General features: G+C 40.4%; 1 long non-coding RNA gene across 1 annotated transcript in view; it reads left to right on the forward strand.

Moving 5' to 3' along the window:
• Nucleotides 1-20456, forward strand: part of LOC109144458 — a 72954-nt gene that overhangs the window by 17120 nt on the left and 35378 nt on the right. Inside the window, exon 5 of the long non-coding RNA XR_002045251.3 lies at nucleotides 10295-10509. This is a non-coding gene — a long non-coding RNA (uncharacterized LOC109144458). The remainder of the gene's footprint in view (nucleotides 1-10294; nucleotides 10510-20456) is intronic.

Consider the following 20456-nt stretch of genomic DNA (forward strand, 5'->3'; position numbering starts at 1 on the left):
TCCTTCCTCTTAACAGAGACAGGACACAGGCTTAACTAATGAGAAAGGATAATTGATTCAGGCAAAATAATTTATTGGCATAAATCAAGAGAACACTGGTGGTACTGGAACGGTACTGGTGGCTGGAGCAACTGGAATGGTAAGGGTGCACCCTCAACTGTGCTGGAGGAGTCTGCAGGTCTGTATGAGTAACACAAGTGCCTAAGCTGTGCCCTTTCTGCTTCATCTGGACATCACCTGTCTCTTCACTTGCAGGGTATGTAATTTATACAAGATACTGCTTAGCTCTACAGTATTTTCTCATTCAAGAGAAAGGTTATATTCAAAATACTGGTGTGAGTGTGAAGCGAAGTGCTCAGTGAATTAAAGTAAGTGGAAAGTGGCAAGGAAGAAAAACAGATACTTGGCATGTTTTGTAAGCTATGGACAGGCAAAGGGACAAGGTACAAGCTTCCAGGCAAAATAACATTAAACATCATCGATCTTTGACCCAGAAATAGGGAAGGACAAGAGACAGAATATCCAAAATTAGACCATCTCAATGGCACAATGTGGTGGTAACTCTACACTTGGCTCCTAATTTGATTGCACAGTTGCATTTTACCTGCTGGGAAAAGGCTTTTTCCTAAGCTCTTGTGAAATATTCTCCTAAATGAGCATCCATGTCTTACCTAATATTACAGATGTGCTACTCTTTAAATGATTTTTAAATGATCACTGCTTAATTTTGAATTTTTAGGCCACACCAAAGAGAAATACAAATAATATATAAAACCCCTTATAATCAACTTGCCCCTAAATGTTTATACAGTATACCAGCTTAATTAAACTTATTCCAAAAGCCTTTAATATGGGGGGACGTATAAATGCAAATCCTTTATAAATGCAGATCTTCCTGCTCTGAAATTGGAGCTGCCTGTGATCTTTATAGCTGTTTCCTGTACTGTGGGAGACTTGGGCCTGAGATCAGCTCAGCTAGCCTGGATGGTTCAGAGTTTACATCTATATTCTGGGCTCTTAAATACACAGCTAATAGAATAGAACAGAATAATGAGATGATGTTACACCTTAGTGCTTGGGGGTTTTTTTGGCATTTACTACCTAGAACAAGAGAGGCCAGATATTGCTCTCCTCCCTCCAGGTCCCTTATAACCTTTGATTGCATGGGCTACTCACTGTGGCAGGTGAAGATCAATTAAACTGCCACAACCAAATGGTCAGAGAAGAGCTCTGTGAAGAATAATGGAAAAAAGAATTTCTCAAAGACTTGCAGCATCTTATAAAAGCAGCAATACCCCCACTATGACCAATCTACGCTTCATTAAGGGAGAGAGTCAAGATTAATATCTGAAAGGCAATCTCTGCTGTGTCTATTCCAGCAATTATTTGTATATGCATACACATAGGAGATGGAGCAGAAATAGTGGAGAAATGGCACACAATGCCTTTTTTGCTTCCCTAGCAATGTCACACTTGAAATATGAAGCACTCTGAGCTGATGACTTCCTTGTGCTGCTTATACATTATCCTGCCTGGGCAACAACCAAGTTCTGTGCAACAGTACTTCATTATTTTAATTAAGCTTATTGCAAGAGTAATCATCATTGCCATCAGTATCAATCACCAGTAATATTTCCAGTGATGTCTGTAAGCGATGAAGGTCCTAACTGACAATAAATAATAATGTTCCTGGCTTGAGTTGACACTTCATTGGACTTTGCTGGGTTGCTCTAAGTACTCCAGGGCTCGCTACAAAAAGAACTATTTATCTATGACAAAAACCAGATCTAAATCATACTTGTTTTGACTTTCCAAATGGATATGTTCATAATGTTGGCAAAATTTATCCTTTCAATTATGGCAGATACCAAGTTTGAAACACATTTTGAAAGAAATTAGAAAGGTCTCAATACTCTGCTGCAGACATACTTTCCCATATATCTTTAATTAGTATTAATTTGAGTAAGTTCTTTATTTTATTGGAAGAAGACAATATAACATTGTTTGAATTACAAAAATGCTTTTGCCTTTAGTAAGGAAAAGTCCAAAGGGACATATTTGCACTCACATCTAAATGACCCCATGGTGTCAAGATTTGATTGAAATGTATTACTTACGCATTTAGTCCAAAATATCAGTGCACTTGCATATTCCTGTCATTATCCTGCTACAGATTAAACACTCTGCCTGTTTTGTTTTGTGCTGCAATTTTTCTTAGCTGGACCAAAACATTTCTGGCAGTTTAGAAATGTCTTTCCTATTTTTATTTCTTTGTGTGCTTGTTAATGCTCTGAGGATGTTCATTTGGAGTTCAGCAAAAGGATATATATACAATTGTTCCGGACGCATAGAACTTAAAATACGAACATAACATTTGAAGAAGTTTTGAAATATTAATATAATGGACAGTAATCCTAAACTAACATTTTATTATCTCTCATAAAAAAAAGAAAAATCAGGGACTATTCACAAACAGTCATCCACCTCAGCAATACCCAGGCTCAGCTGTAAGATAATAGCTGAGCTGACAGTCCACCCCTCTTTTTTCTCTCTGTCCTTCTTTCACCTCTCTCTCTTCCCTACGAAAGGCAGGCACTGAGCAGATGTCGCTGGGGTCTTTGGTGGGTGATAGCAGAGAGGACCATTTATTGCAGCAAACATTAGACAAGACTGACATTTCCCAAACCAGATTTTCAGGAAACAGCAGATTTTATATTTTGTACTTATTGATAGGCAACACAATATAAAAACTGTCTCTGGTGGCACAAAACAGCAAAAAATACAGCACACGGCAAATTGCAGGACAAGAGTTGCTGTAAATACCCACCTCAGACTGTGTGTATGCAATTACTCAGTAAGCTCCAAAATAATACCTGCCAGAAATAGTCACCCACAGGATCATCCTATATAGCCCTTCCAGCAGAGTGCACAGCCACCCCCCCAGAGCTCCTCTGGAGCTATAGGATTGACAAACAGCTCAGCTCTCTGCAGCAGGGAAGAGGTGGGTCTGAGGGGGTCTCCAGCCTCCTGCCCAGTTCTGGCTCTCCCCAGACAGGGACTGAAGGCAAAGGAGTGCACAGGATGGCCTTCAGGGCCTCTGCATCATAATGGTATGAATTTAGTTCTAATGGTCTGTATTAGAAGAAGATGAAGATTTCACTGAATTTCAGTGTTCTGCATGTTAAGTAGTTCAGGCAACAGAGTTTCATATCCAAAGCATCGCAAAGAAAGGCTTCCAAAGTGGACTGCAGAGAAACTGGAGACAGAGCAATTAAAAGAAATTGTACAGTTCCCCTGGATGAAGCAATTCCTTCTTTTTCCATCCCACATGGTGCAAAGGAACATGTCTGCATGAGCATTGACCACACCGAACATTTCCCCATTTATTTCTTGTCCCCAACATTCATTTCATGCATGCTGCCGTTTTCCTCATGCATTTTTTCTAATGCCAGTATTTTATTCTAGTGCCAGTATGTTTAGTTTAGGAAACACATTCCTGTTTGCCTGTTTATCTATCTATCTACCTACCTATCTATCTGTCTATTTATCTATCTATCTATCTGGCTACCTACATACCTGCCTGTATCTCTCTTCTTACTAAGTCATTCCGAAATCCAACACAAAAAGAAGTGTTTATTTTCACTTTCAAGGGCATAAACCAACAAAGTATCTTCCTAAGGTAAGGCAATTTGGTGCTCTTGGGTCCCTCTTTGTGGCTGTTTGCTGCTGAAAAGATGCAGCCTGGTCCATCCTGGGTGCTTATGGAAAGGAAAACCCTCAGAGGTAAATCTCCTGTGTTGCATCAGGAGCTCATCACACCCTCTGTTTTCTGAACATAAATGCAATGCAATTTTGCTATGAGACCCAGGCAGTTCCTGGCCAATCCATCCCTCTGAGAACTGTGGACACAGAAACAGAAACATAACCAGTATTATTTTGAAGCCTTGCTCAAGGCTTCAAAAAGCATAAAGCTATCATTGCTTCTCTGAATGAGAGTTGCTCTTTCTATTTTTTCCACTTCAGGGCTGCATCCCACTTTCACAAAGATGTCTCACTTCCCCAGCTTCATCTCCTTACAGGTGTTAGATATGCCACGTATCTCTTCCTATAGATCATGTTACAGCAAGTCACACTCCTGGTGCTTTGGGCTCTTTTTAAAATTACATTTTACACATCAGTAAACTTGTAATGTAGGAACTGCTTTCTTAGTGTTATTTATATCCCCGTGTAGCAAAAGAATTTGTCAGAGAGTAATATGAATGTTATTTATCTGACGGCTCAGCTTTATTGGCTGCTACATTTCATATCCCTCAGTACTTTCTGGCAGAGGAGTAAATAACAGTGCTATTAACCTCTAACACCAGTATAAAAATAGGCATTTATTAAGGAGTAAATGTTACTTTAATTATTATTACCCTAGTTTCCTTCCTCTGTAAAAAATTAGATCCCTTTGTGGATCTAAAAAATCCCCAAATTTTATTTAAGTTGTAGACAGTCATTTGGCCGCTTGCTCTGGATAGTTTCTGGTATCTTCACCAGTAATTAGGGAACATATCATGCTTTAGCCACCTGATTGGATAACATTAAAATAAGCATATGAAAATAGTAAGTTAAACCAAGGTGTGCAGGGCTGCATTGCCATCTGTCTGTGCCACATTAGTGGCTGCCTTCTGTGACCTGTTCTAACCTCAGATAAACACCAAGCAGACTTATGAAGAGACCAGACCTATCACTGTTTAAACAGCAGAAGTCCCAGACAGTAGCAAGAGGAAATGAATTAAGTCCTAAACCCTCAGCCTTTTCAGCAAGAATTAAAAAGCTCACATCCTCAGAAGACTTTTTACTTCAAGCTTTCTTTGGACTTGAAATCAATAGATGTGATATATGTAAATACCTTGGGAACCAGGGTTCCAGCACCTCACCAGGGATGTTCAGCACCCTGCAGGATCAAAGCCTTTGCATGCAACCTTCTAAATCCCCTCAAGTGGCAATATTTCATTACAAAGCAGGGAGAGGAGTATAAGTGGCATTTCTGTTTCTATGGCAGCAGCAGGAACCACGGGGGTTTGTTACTTCAGAGAACTCTATCTTCTGCTGCTGGAACTTTCCTCTTCAAAATCTCATCTACTTCACCTAGAGGAAAAAAATTAATGATGGTTAACATGGAGAGATTATCAAACATCTAATAAATAAAGCAGATTTTTGTATAATGTGCAAATGTACATATTGGGTTACATTAAAATAATGTAAAGAACTAGTATACCTGGTAACCCTCTGATGTCTAGTCCCTCCCATCTCAGATGTAGCCCTTCTATGTAAGAGATCAACACCAGTTGAAAGTACCATTACTTCAGACTACAGAACATGCTGGATTTGTCTCTGAGTGCTATCTTTGTTCTGGTAGGTCTTTTCACCCTTTTTATTTCATTCCTCAGGTGGCTTAAGACAAATGTTTTAGTGATGACTAAAGTCAGCACCTATGAGCTGTTGTGAGCTTTACATGGGGTTAGCAGCACCTGTGCTAATGACAGTATGGGAGCTTTTAACCACAGTCCTCCCTGTGGCTCAGCATATGTGTTCAAGCTTTTATATTTGAGAATAGCATCACTATGTAGCATTGGGGCTTAGCCTAAAAGAAAGCAAAACAAGAACTTCTTTGTCTGACAGGCATGACAAGGTGAGACATTTTCTCCAGTAAGCCTCTGGCACCCAACAGGCCACAGGAGTCCTCTTTTTGATGTCAGCAAGGACTGAAATTGGCTGGCAGACAGACCACAGGCTTACTCCACGACCACAGTGGCTCTGGTGAATGGTCTTGTGCTTCAGTTTGCAGCTAGCCCTCCCATCCCATTAACAAATAGGTCATGGCAGGAACATGCTTCAAATGGCATGTGGAAAGAAAGGCTTGTTAATCCTGGCCAGAGGAGCATCAATATGCACATGACCATTAAGGTGGAATATTAATGGAGTCACTCCAGTGGGAAATACATGAGACTATGTTTTGAATGTCTTGACACATGTTGTGAACAAAACTTCATTTGTTCTTGCTAAACAGAATCACCTCTGTTTAAAAGGAACATATAAAAGTCTATGGAAACATTTGTTGGGATTTTAAGAAAGAAGAATCAAAATTATTTGGTGGATCTGTTGAAGATTGCAATAACTTAGAGACAAAATCAATTTCATAGTGTGATCAGAATGTAAAAACTTAGAGCTGTGACACTCAAAAAAACCCAATTTAGTAAAGAAGAATGGTTAATAGAAGATAGAATTTAGAACTGGTGATTTTGAAAGTAACAATGTAGAATGATAAAAACTTGTATAGTAAGCCCTTAACACTTGGCCCAGTTTACTGTGTCTTTTCACTGGGGTAGAGGAACTTTTGCTACATGCCTTTCACACAGATTCACACAATGGGTAAGGTTGGAAGGAACCTCTGGAGGTCATGTAGTCCAAGCTTTTCACTCCCGCAGGGCCCCCTAGAGCACACTACTCTGGAGTGTGTCCAGATGGCTTTTGAGTATCTCCAGTGAGGAAGACTCCACAATGTCTGGGCAGCTTGTTCCAGAGCAGGTTAACCCTCACAGTAAAGCTTTCACATATGTTCAGGTGGAACTTCCTGTGTTACAGTTTCTGCCCATTGCCTCTCGTCCTATTGCTCAGCACAACCAAAATGAACCTGACTCCTTCCTCTTGGCACCCTGCCTTCAGAAAGCTTTCATACAGCCAGTTTCATTATATTCTTGCTGATCAGATAAGAAGCAAATGGAAAACAAAATTAACTTTAAGAAAGCAACAGCTAAAGCACAGTGTTCTTTGTGCACAAACTTGCTTAATGAGGTATACCTGTTATGAGTTCCATTGCTGCAAATCTGATCTTCATCCATTCCAAAAAAATAAGTCACTACTAAAAAGAACTGTACAAAGTTTGCAGTCTAACTGCACATGTCTTCAGAGAGATTCTTGCAAATTTGTTGTTATCTGTAATTATAAGTTTGCAAGCTTATTTTGAGAGGTGGTTTCGTTCATACACACTGCTTTAAAATCACACATGGGAAAAAAAATTCTGTATTGAAAATTTTTATTTTCCTTCTTTCTCTTATGAAGAAGGCAGGAAGTTAACATGTATTCAACAGGATTTACAATTAAAATCACAATGAAGCGTGCTATATCTTAAAATCTAATTTAATATTTTTAAACAGGCAGGGAACAATAACCCAAAAACTATCTAAAAAGAAACTGACATCTGTTTCCCAAGTAATTTAGCCCTTACCCAAATGAATTGTAGCACTGATCCAGATAACTGGATTGGGTTGTAAAGTGGCCCATGTATGATATATTACATTTCTAGATTGGTATATGTCATAATACAATATTTTTGTTGTAAGTAAGGTAATGAATTCATATTGAGAGAGGAGATTCTGAAAGCTCTGGAGGACATTTATTCTTGTAGTCTTAGACAAATGCCTCCTCCCTCCCTCTCTCCCTTTTCCTCCCTCATTTGCAGTGAGACTTGAATCCCAGTTCCTAGAAACTCGTTAAGTATTTTTTTCCTTTCCTGGTTATCCATTGTGATTTTTAGCTTAACCCTCTGCACATTGACTTTTTCAGAAATAATAGGTCATGCAGGATGTGTTGCTGTGTATGCTTTCACCTGCTGCACAACTGCAGGGCACTGCAGAAGGTCGTGTCCAAGGACAGGTCCAGCTCAGGAGATTGCTATGCTCCAACCTCAGGAAGAAGTTAAATGCTTTCAAAGTTCTGGAAGTCACAGTTTACTCAAAAGGTTTTTGGCCCACATGAAATGGTTAGTGTCCAATGTCTCATGGATGAATGGATGAATGAATGGATGAGTACTGTGCACCCATCAAGTTTGAATTTGTCTTCACTCACAGAGCAAACAGCACTGTTGTAGGTATCCCCTTTGCTCAGCTCCTGTTCTTGGACATGACTCATTTTTCCAGTAAGGCAAAGCCAAAGAAAACCAGCCTCAAAACAGAGAGAGGTCTCATGGTGCAGGAGCTCAGGAGAAAGGAATATATGACCAGCAGAAAGTGAAAGTTCAGAAGGAATTACATGGAAACTTGTGCAAATCTTGTGGCTTCATTTCTAAGCATGAGAGATCTTTACAAGAACATGGAGTTATAATCTCATGCATTTTAATGCTCCCCAATAGTACTCTTAGTCGCCTGATGCCCCGGACAGTTTGTGCCTCCTTAGAATCTGATTACCCAGTTTTGCTCTTCAAGGAAGGTACATTTACAGGGAATGTTTCAAAGGAAAGAGCAAGATGGTTACGTGTACAAGGGACTCAGCTCTTTGTAGAAATTATTTGTCTGCAGGAAGTGAGCATAGCTTTGTTTCTCAATTCTTTGTGGGCATGGCAGGAAAAAAGAGATACAAGAAAAGAAACCTGGAAGGGAAAGGCAGTAAAAGGGAGAAAATGGACAAACTAAGGCTCATGGTAGGAATTTGAAAAGGTAAGACGTTTTTGCATATTCTATTATTTGTTTAGGTTTATGTGTGGTATTAAGATTTCAAGTTCAAAAGGGTCATAGACCAAGTGCAATAGAAAAATGTTGAAAGACTTCACAGAGGTAAGCAGCTATGCATTAAGTGACCATAGCTTTACCTATCAAGACTGGGGACAATTGCATAAAAATTTATCCTATCAGCAAATTAGCCATCAGAAAAGCAAACAAATTTCATAATCACCGATTTTCCTGCCATTGCCTAATATGTCTCACAATATGCATAATTTCTCTTTTAAACTCCCAAAGCATTATTTCTAAGAAATGTTCATTTTATTTATTTAAAAAATTTAAAAAAGAACCAACAATAAACAAACAAAAAAACCCCAAACAAAACCAAAATGAAACAAACCAAAAAAGAAAAACAACCACCCAGCAGCTACACCTTTCTCAAGTGCTAAAAGCCCTTTAGAGTGATCTCGTGTTTTCAGAGTCCTGACTTTAGGAATAACCACAGTATATTGACACAGGAAACCCATCTAATAAAGAATGGCATAAAGGAATATTACACAGACTTGTGTACATTGACATCCAGTCTTTTCTTCTGTGCAGTTTTATCACTGCATTTTTATAATACAAACAGAGCTAGACAATCAGGCCAGGCATGCAGGAAATACAGTACTGATTATATTTGTAGAGTTGACTTAATCTTCGGAGCCTTCCATAACAGCATGGTCAACCAGCTTTATTTGTGAAGAACAGACAAATCTTTTTAGGCAGTTCCTTGTAAATTTAAACTTCTGCATTTAGTTGGATTGATACAGAGAGGTAACCAGCAATGCAATAAAAATACATCATTTACATCTTCCTACATTTAAATATATTATCCACACAGAAAGTTGTTAAGAGCAAGTTATTTATTTCATGCTCAGGGTTTCTGAAGTCTGCAAAATCAGCAGTATGGAAATGAGTAATTTTTGCTCATCTCACATTGTTTAATAGGTTAAACTGAGCATAAACTCAATGGCAGCCTTGTGATTCACATCTAAACTAAGCTTTGTTTCTTTTATATATATATATATATATAGATATACTCTTCTACTCATTAAGGGCCTCTCCAATTCCCATTGAAGTCAAAGACAGTGCTTCCTTTGATGCAAAATTGCTGCATAAGATTCTAAACATGCATTGTGTGCAATAGCTATTGTAGATGCACGTGTCACAGCCCACAGAACTAGGATATACTACGGTGTGTATTCATTTCAGGGTCTTCAAAATCACTTCAGGCAAAATCTTCTTACAGTAGAAACCATGTCATTTTATTGGACGAATTTTTGTTATCTTAATGTCATGGGGTAATTTTACATCTTTTTCTAAAATAAAAATTCAGCAATTATTTCTTTAAAAGAAAATATTCATTAATTACTTCCTTACCTCCAAGATTTTTGAACTGTTAAAAAAATCAATCACTTCAGAAAATATTTTATGTGACTTTTTTTTGTCACATTTTTTCTGTAAGTTACATTAATTGTTTTATTTGTTTTCCCTTTGGAAGCTGTAAACATATGTATAAATACTGTACATGGGTGTGGTTTTCAGCTAGCAGGCAATTACAGCTGGTTCTGCTAGAGGACTTCGGTGCCACTGTCACATTTAGTGCCTTTGCTGCCTTAAGCCCAAGGGGACCTGAACAGTTACTGCACAAGGGCATGCCTGCTCTCACAGAGCTCTGGGGTGGGAAAGCCTTTCTTTCTTCTGTGAAGCTTAATCACTGTATGTTAGAATTAAATATTCTTTAGATTAAATGTTGTTACTCCCCGTAGAGATCTTGGAATGGAGAGGCCACCCAAGGCAAAAATAAAGGGCTTGGAGCAGCTGGAGACTCTTCTTCCTCCCAGCTCCACCCACCTGTCTGCAGCACATCCTGCACCTCTCTCCAGTGATGCCCTGGAGATCCCAGCATCAATTATCACTCAGTGTCAGAGCACAGACAAGGACCTCCAGGAAGAGGAGAACATGGTGACCTTGTGAGGAGCAGGTAACAGTACTTTTGCTTGGCCCCAACCACCCATAGGCTGTTCTTTCTCCTTTCTTCCTCAGCATAAGTATTTAACTACCCTACATGTAGCAGAGCAGCTTCAGCAGAAGTGGTTGAATCTAATTTCCCACATTGCCTGGGGCAATGGGGCTTTTCAAAGAGGATGTGAATTCATGTCCCAGCAGGCAGAAGAATGGTTTGGTCTCAGGTCTTTCATATCTCAGAGGAAAGCCCTAATCTCTGGATTCCCAAGCAGAAGTACAGCATTGGCAACCTTTGCCAGCCACACAAGATGTGCTCAGGTGCTGCAGGTATGTGCCTAAACATTAGGCATTATAATACCCACCTATTTGGAGACAGTGCACTGGATTCACATGGAAAATTAAAAGTTCTCCAAGAACTTTCAAGTAATCATTACTTTGGGACCCTTAGTAGCCTCAAGGATTTTGGGCTGGGTCCCAGCTGAGCTCACCTAATTCAAGGTTCAAAAACTGATGGAGCCAACATGGTCTCACTGCATTTTGTTTTCTGCTGGTCCTGGATTCAATCAGAGAGCCAAGTTGGTCTACATATCAAGAAAGGATCAGGTCTTCTCCCAGTAGTGCCATTTGGAAGGATTATTACGAGCATGAATGGATTGCCAAAATATTTTTGCTACAAATTTCCACCACATACCTTATGATTAGCACAGAGAGACACTTTGCTCACGTGTTCAGTTCAATGAGATTTGATAATTCCTGGAACACTCAGAGCAAATAGGTCTGCTGTCACCATGCAGGACCTGCTTAACATGCACACTAGCAGTGGCTTGAGAGCAGATAGAAGCTTTTACTCACTGAAAAGTGTGGCAGGGAGTTGAAACTCCTCTCTGCAGCAACATTTTCTCAGCATGTTCAAGAAAGATGGTAGTGTGGAGGTTCAGGATGCCTGGTACTGCTCTTGGCTTTCTAGCTCTGTAAGGATCAGCACCCTCAGCAGAATGCTCCCTAGTCCAGGAGAGCTAAGTGAGATGGTTTTGGTTTGTGAACATAGTATGTATTCCTTGCAACTGCATTCGTGTTGGAAATGCAACCTAAATACCTCCTTCTCTTCAGAGCTGACAAAGCAGTGTATGAGTAACGACAACAGAGACATGCTGCTTGACTGGATTAAAAAAAAAGGACAGACAAAGTCTATTAGGGTCTTATGACTTTTTAATAGTTGTTATTCAAGTATAAGTGAGGTTCTTTATACACTTCTCCTTCTCCTCCAATACAAGCATTTTTTTGCTTCAAACTGTCTTCAAATTGCTTCCACATTCTATTTCTCCTGGCAGATAAAGCTTTCTGTATTTAATGAATTGTCAGAAATATGCTTACTGAAAGTGCAGTCAGTTGCTTCAGAGTTTACCTTTTTATGTATGAATTTTACCACCAGAAGAATGGCTTATTTTACTACAAAAAGGAAAGAAAAAAACATGAAAAAAAAGAGCATTTTTAGTTGTCTGAATAATCTTTTAAAATTGCATCTAAGAAGTGAATAACATCAGGAGTTATTTTCCCCTGCCTTCTCCATTTTCTTCGTGTGGAGAGCTCAATTATAGAAAAGCTTTCTTTTCTTTACGTGGGAAAGATATTTGGTGTGCAAGGTAAATCAGGTCCTTGGTGCTGCTGTACTTAATATTAGGCCATGAGTTTTCAGGGAAAATGTAATGCATGAACAGAAATTGCAAATTAGAATTTTTTAATTTTTTTTTCTTAAATGAGCCACTTGGGCTGGTTTCTCTCTTCGTCTCTTTACTTTGCTCTTATCTTTCTGACAACTAATAATTTAGTTTAGTACAAGTAAGGTAAAAAATCACACAATGAGAGTTTGTCATTGAGTTTATTTAGTATTTAGAGAGCTGATGTATGTAGTTAGGAATCAAAAAACAGCTCATCAAAATTTAACCTTGCCCACAGCATTTATTTTTATCAAATAAAGTTGATTGAAGTAAACCTAATTTCTCCTTACTCACCTGCCTTATGTGAAATGGCATGACAGAAAACCATCCCAGCACATCCCAAATGCACCACCATCATTTTAATATATCTGTTCACCTGTGTGTCTTGTTTCAATGACAGAATATGAAGTTACAATGAGGGCTGACATACTGCAAACACATGGGATATACCAGGGAAGGAGAAGATGGCAAAGAAAATAGATGGACACTTGTCAGAAGAGTCATATTTTACTCTTAGCAGTGAGGTTGCTGGTTTGGAGAAGAGAATCAGAAATCAGCCAGTCACCCGCGTTCCTCACAGCAGGGCCATAAATCTGTCTGTTGGGCAGAAGATCCTAGATGGTGCAATACCAACAGATGTAAGCCTACACCACAAAATAGCTAAAAGCTGGGTCTTCCCAGCTTGTGGTAATAGACCTGTCTCTCAGAAGAGTCTAATTTTCTGGGGCATTACCCTCCCTAAGGCTGTGTGGCTGGTAGTCAGATCAGAAGTTGGTTGCAGCAAGCTGGCAGTGGCTCACAACAAAACAGCAAATGTGTAGGTTCTCCCTGTAGATGATCCAACAACTGTTGGCCAACAGACCGGTTAGAGATAAACATAAAGGCTTTGTCTCACAGGTGGCTCCCTTTCTTCTCCTACGTGATCATCAGTAGGATCATCAGAAGTTCAGTGAAGAACTTCCAGACTATCTTGTACTCTGGGGGGAGTTTTCTGCAGGCCTGGTGATGTTTACAACTGAAGAGAAAATAACCAAGCTCCCGTGGCTCATTTGCAGAGCATGAACAATGTATTTTTTCTTGTGAGTAGTCAAATGTTGAATAAATGAGCTGAAAATGAATACCTGGAACCATGCTAATTCACCCAGTCACCTTGCAAGGCCTCTGCCTTGTTTGCAAGGAATGTTAGGCTCAGCGCCTTGCCCCAGGCTCCACATATTGTTCCTATTTTTATAATAGTCCAAATCTGAACCTCTAAAATCTCAGAAAGTCAAATCTGGATTCAGATTTTATGCTACAGCCATAAAATTAATAATAACAAATTTATCAGAAACAGAGTGCCTTCCAAAGACCAGGCATGGTGGAAATATTAACAAAATCTAAAAGGAACTGTTAGGAAAGATAAAACTGTTACTGGTAATCTAAATCAATCTTTTGCATTTATGCTCACCAGGAAGACTTCATCTTACATAGAGCTGTTCTTTAATGAAATGAATCTACAGAGAGGTTGCAGTTGCCCCCTCCCTGGCAACATTCAAGGCCAGGTTGGATGGGATTCTGAGCAACCTTACCTAATTGAAGATGTCCCTGGTCATTGCACGGGGTTGGACAAGATGACCTTTAAAAGTCCCTTCCAACCCAAACCATTCTGTGACTCTGATTTTATGATTCTAGGAATCCAAGGATCATTTTCATATTTTACTCGTAATAATGCAAGCTGCAGGGTAACTCAGTAAATGGAACAATAAGAAATTTCCAAAATCAGATCATGTTTACACATGACATCTAAACAAACTGAAGTACAAAAGCGTTTTATTAATTGTGGTACAGGTAAATTACTGATCAAATATACTCTGACACCAGATGAATATAAAGTAACAAAGATGATATCAAAAAGGGCTCTTGGGAGGAGTATGGGAATTACAGAAGTAAATCTGACTTGTCTGCCATGCACCCTGGTAGAGGTTATAGGAGAGAAGAATGTTAGTAGCTGTTCACAGAAATGTGTATAATAAGAGGGAAGACTTAACAAGGTTTTTGCCAACGAGTCACATCTCACAAATCTTTTAGAGTTCTTTGATTTGCCAAAGTGTAGAAGAAAGGCACATTGTGTGGTCACTTGCCAAGGAGGCTCAGGAAGCAGCATGTCAGGGCAGGATACCACCGCAGCTCTGAGGGCTCTTGGTGGGGTTTCTCCCACTGCACAGATTTGATACCTGATTCTCCCCTGATTTACCAGTGCAACTTCATAACCACAGCAACCAGGACCACTCTCAGGCATTTGTTACTTTTTCTGTTTAAGAACTCTAACATACACTGGGCGTGGATAAATAAATATAGGATTTCCAACTTCATGTCTGTTTTTATAGCCGCCTTGTTTTGAAGGTTTAGGATATCTTAATATTCTAGTAATTTTCCTTCTTCTTTCCTTAAAGCTCAATTTATAAACAAGTATGAAGAAATAAGATGGATATTGAAAGATAAAAGGGGGGGGGTGTGGATCATTTAAGTTTCTGATGAAGTAATAACGTACTGGTGTATGCTTGGTGATCAGAGAAGTCAGACAAAAGTGATCAGTTAAGATGACCATATGTAAAAATGTATGGGAAAAAAATGTATGGGAAAAAAAGAAGAAAATTTAGTAATCTCTACAGAAGATAGTCTTGAAACAATGGATTTTTAATAAGTTCCTCATGCCCCACAACAATTTTCCATTAAAAGTAATTTGCACTTCTGATCATCTGCAGTAAAGAAAGTGTTCATATAACATAGAATTGGGGGATTTTACCTGACTTTTTTTTTTGTTAAAGCTGTATTGAAGATTGCATTTGCTTCATTTAGTGAAACAATGCAGTGTGCACTATTTACTCTTGAATTACAGTGACACCAGGATCAAGTTTTATACCAGTGTGGGCATCTTACCATAACACGTTCTTATGCCTATGCATTTGATGGTCTTTCTCCAGTGCCAGTCTGGAATGCAAGAGACTTTGGAGAGGAAGGAGGGTGTTTGGGAGATGAGGGCTCGCTAGCCAGATGCTGTATGGGAATAAAACTCCATGGTTATTATTCCAGCCCGGGAGTGCTGCATGTGTTCTGCGCTGAAGGATTTGGTCAATAATCACAGACCCATGTGTCCTGTCCTGGCACAATTACCCCACTCTCAGTAGTACAAGCAGTCCCCAACAGAGACGTATTCTGTGGTTATGGGGATACACTGCACATGTTTTTCTCTCATGGTTGGCTTGTCCTTCCTTAAGTCTCTTAGCTCGACCAGGAATTTACCCCTGCATGCCAGTTCTAAGATCCTGTGTGGAATCTGTGGCTCTCATAAACATGCGGTGTGCTTCCTCCCTCTGAGGTGACTGCTTTTCAGTAAGGAGAGAAGTGATCTGTTTATATTTACAGCCCATTTCCTTGCCAAAAATATCACAGAAGTGAAGGGCAGTTTTAACAGACACCAAGCCCGTTGATTTCGCACGCTAATAGTCCCACGACTGAACTCAGTGTTTTCACACAATTCTTTTTTGACTTTAGGCTGTTTTGCTGCCACTGACAGACAGCAAATACACATACTCTGACTGTCAGGCAGTGGCCAGATTTTTTGGCTGAGGTTAGGAAGTTGGCAGGTTACCCGCCCTGTGGCTGTACTTGCGGTGTGCACAACACACATCTCCCCCCTCCCTCCATGAAACTCAAGCTGGGGTCTTTATGGTTTGTAAGCAGTAATTCTAGGAGCTGAGCAGCTATCAGCAAGCTAGCCCGAGCTGTGTTAAGCTTTCCTCAGTTGGAAGTTGTTCTATGTTATATATCACTCAACAGATCTATACGCTGTGGTGTTTTAAAGAACAGAGCTCTGCCTTAACTTGTAATCATTTTCTTTGAACTCAGATACTGTGAGAAATGCCAATAAACCCAGCAGAGACTATTTCTTACCGAGAAAGTGGGACTCTACAGGAATGTGGATTTGAGCAACAGGCGCACAGATCTCATAAGCAGTAGGGTTGCTGGAGGAGGTAAAGGGGCGCAATCAGACTAATTTCTCTGGTGAGAAACAGACTAATTGCCCTTATCCAGATCACTGGCACTATGTAAAACAAATGTGTAAAAATGGAAGGGTGTAACTGTTGTGTTGTTGTGCTAGCCTACATTTGAATTCTTGGCATGGGAGCATCTACTTGGGAGACAGAGAGCGCTATTATACCTGTTCTGGGTCTGTTGATGCATTTCATCAACAGCCTAAGAACACAGGAGGTTACAAGAAAGCAATAGCAAAACGACTTAGAGAAGTCTAGACCAAACTGATTTGCAAATTTACATGGAACTGCACACAGGCAAAGCCATACAACTTGGAGAACAGGGAGAGAAAAACCCTGACCCCTGGCTTAACTTCCCTGCTGTATCTCTCTAATGGATCCCAGCCAGAAGCATTACATCTGATCCTTCTTCAGTTTTGGTCGGGCTTTCTAATTGAACTCACATCCAAATGTTGCTTTTCAGGCCTATGTTAATACATGGTTGTGTGTATTTACAGTAAAGCTGCAGAGCTGTTCATATTCACATAAGCAATGCCTCATAGCTGGCTGACAATTTAATGAGACATTCTGAATTTTACCTAAGGCATTCTCACCAGTAGGAAATCCTGTTAGATTTACAAGTGTCCATCTGTTAAAATCCTCCAGAGTCATTTTAGATGCTACGCTGTTTGTTGGGTTTTGACCTCCTTTGCTGTGATTGTTCAATTAGTTCTGTTGTGTTCAGACCACATTTGCGTTGTGCATCTTGGAAAGCACAGTAGGGAAAGAGCTCTGCTTTGATGAGATTAAAATGCCAGCCAGGATGTGGCATGCATTCCTGCTCACTTATTTTCCAGGGAAATGGAAGCTAATGCTTCCTTATTTTTGCTTATGTGGCTACCCTTGTAAGTAGAAGAGTTACAGTGCCTAAACTGAGTTTGATGCACTTCAATTAAACTTCTTTTTGTCCTGTTAATGCATCTTGAAGGCATTAAGTGGGATCAAGTGGATTAAGATTTCAAGGGTCTTTGAATCTATTCATAGACCTGCAAATGGCACTCTATTTACTCTTTCTGAATCAGTTTGCTTACCCATAAAATGGGCATAATATATATGAACTGGGTGGAAAAAAATGTACAGCATTTGGAAATCTTTGGGTGAAACAAATGTCAAATTCCAAAGCTGCCTTGATTAAGGGGGAAAAAATCCTATTCTGGTTTCCCTTGTGTGTTAATGACACCTACTCCTTCCCTTAGTTTTCCTCCCCTCTTAAAGTGCAAGAACCAACTTCAACCCCTGCTGCCAGAGAAAGCAGGGGGTGGCAGGTCAGTGAGGCTTACACCTACAATTCACGAACTCTTTTGGCAGAGACACTCAGCCCCTGTCAATACCAAACAGCCAAAATGGCTCCACTTGGTCCTGCACGGAGACCTCTCTACAGCTCTCTTATCTGCACAGCTCAAGCAAACACTACAGCCATAAAATACACCCCCTCTGTATGTTCAGCATGCTCTGCCTCAAAAGTATATTGAGCAAGGGTTACAACAGTTGCATCATAAGGTCATAAACTTATAATTAACTGTAACTAAATACACAGAGCTAGTTCTTCTCCTCCTGCTGCCGTACTGAGGAGTCCTGTATATACCCTTTTCCCCCGCTCCTTGACAGCTGCTGTGTGATGGCTCAGTAGCATGGGAGGACCCTTGGGCTAGCATGTAATTTCGAATCTTATGGAAGATGGCCGTGGCTTTTGGGGAAGATACTGTTACATGTATTTGTATGGCTAGAGCAATGACGTCAGTCCCACTGTGCAAGGAGCTGTACAAACAGTAAAAACATTGTTTTTCCCTCTCTTTTAAAAGACAGGAAACACCGGATGGGTAGGTGCTAATGAGTGAGCAGGGGTGCCCATTGTAGGCACTGGGTCCAGTGGCCTTTTTGGGGCCACAGAAGGTCAAGACAGCATTTCAGTGCAGATAATGAGGTTGTTTGGAAAGGATTTAGGGATGTACCTTCCATAGCTGAAGAAAAATAGATGAGACAGCACGAAATATTTTTTCAGGATGTATTCTGATGAAAAGCGGGACATGGAGGTACTAGAAAGGGATGTGAGAGAGAGCAAGCAAATGCAGACATTCCACAAGTGGGAGGTGACACGGAAAAGCATGATGGGCACCAAGTGATGGGCTGAGAAAAGAAGTCTGACAGGAGCATTCTCAGTAGCAAACAACTAGCCACAAGTCTGCTAGCCAAGGCCAGAAAACTAAACAGTACACTCCCCCAACATCCATGCCCATGCTGTGCATGGGCAGTGTTTGGGGTTGAGCCAGTGCCACTATCATTGAGCTCATTGCCACCAAGATGAGCTGAGTGAGGAAGACTGATTCTTAGTTATTTTCCCACATGTAGCCAGAGAAACGCCCAGTAAAAAAACTAGTGTCTGAATTATGGAATAGAGTGCAGACAGGGTGGTGACTTGCTTCAGGGTACTTAAATAAGGAAATAGAGGGTAGAGGTTTGATCACGGAAATATACTGAATATCGGGTGTCCTTTTCATGTTGAGGACAGGTTTACTGTTGGGATTATTCATGGAAAGCTTCATCTAAGGCTATCATCATGTTGTTTTGTCTGTGAACTTTATATTAGTGCAGAGTTAAGTTGTTATACTATCAAGTTCTATAAAGATAGCACAAAGGATTCTTGAGTGCTAGGAGCCCACAAGCAATTCTTGACTCCGAGTCAAAATCCTTTTTCACTGAGAGACTACTCAGTTTCAGAAATAATTTTCAGGGAACAGGAATCTTATCTACCATGATCCTTTCATTCATTACAGCTCTCTCCCTAGTCTTTCTTAAATTTACTACTTTCAATCCACACTAGTCTGCCAGTTGTGAACTCTATGTAGATCTCTTGATATGTGATCTCTGAATTTGGTCCAGTGAATTTAAAAGAACCTAAGCAGTTACCCAGGTGCCAAAATAGAAGAGTTAAGCAATAAAAGACATTAGTAAGTGAACATTAATGCCAATAAGTAACAGGCTACATTTTTATTTCAGATGCAATCCCCCAGGGGGCATATTACATAGTTGTGCCATTGCAGCAGGAACCCCCTGAGGCACTGTAACTCAGCGACACACCTTCTCCTCTACTATTCCCTCAGGCAGTCATTTACCTCTGGCCTAAATCAGAAATAAAATAACCTTGCACCCTTCCTCCCTCAACCCCCCCAGGCACTCACCATCTCAGCTGAGCTGGCCAGAGAGAAAGGACCCCAGGCTCTGTTCATTTCCCACCCTCCAACTTCTAATCCCCAGGGAGGAAGTAAGCAGATGTGTGGCCCTGCTTGTTTCATGCACCTGGACAAAGCCTGGGCAATCCATGTGGGGTTGTAAGTGGGCTCTTACTCCCTCAGGCAGCAGCGTCCTGCACACATGTAAAGCAAAGCACTGAGCTGTTCTTCCTTCTGGCTCCCTAGAATGCAAGTTCAACCACTGTGTACCCTTTCTCCTACAGCCAAGAGGCTTTTTTATGTCTGAATTGTACCCTTTTTAAAAAACATAACCATCCCACCCTGTCACCATCCAAAGAATACAGGACTTTCCCCTCAATCCCAAAATATTTTACTCTGAATCTAGGTCTGGGCTCCAAAATGGTCATGTGGCTGCTAAGCAAAGTGGTGTCAATCTGACCCATGGCACAGGGTCCCAGCTGGAAGGGGGTGACATTCCTCAGAAAACAATGGAAATATTTTGAGAAAAAATAACTCCCATTTGAAAGGAAGTTATTGGAGAGGGCAGGTGGAAAGCAGAATTAGAAGGGAATCTCTGTGTGCCTGTAACAATAGCAAAGCTGATGGCCATGACCCAGAGCAGCTGGAGCAAAGCTGTCCCTTTGCTTACCCCAAATTTTCTGCACTCCCTCTGGATTTACTTCTTTACTTCTGTGTTTCTCACCTGGGGTCTGGTATATGAGTTGGCGTGGTAAGGGATGTGTTTCATCATGCCATTTGATCTTGGAAAAAATCCCTCACAGAGAAGCAGTAATGCCTGCAAGTACTCTGGCACTCTACCTTGTATCTCCTGGGAAACTTGTACAGACTATACTAGCAAAATACCTCTGCTGCATGCGCTTCCATTGGAATTGGAATTCCAAGGATGTCTGTGTGAGGAAGCACCACTGCTGCCTGTCTAAGAGCATAATTCTTTGCACAGTAGGTTGCTGTAGATGACTA

The sequence above is a fragment of the Corvus cornix genome, chromosome 2 (genome assembly GCF_000738735.6).
Source record: "Corvus cornix cornix isolate S_Up_H32 chromosome 2, ASM73873v5, whole genome shotgun sequence".
In the NCBI taxonomy this organism is placed as follows: Eukaryota; Metazoa; Chordata; class Aves; order Passeriformes; family Corvidae; genus Corvus; species Corvus cornix.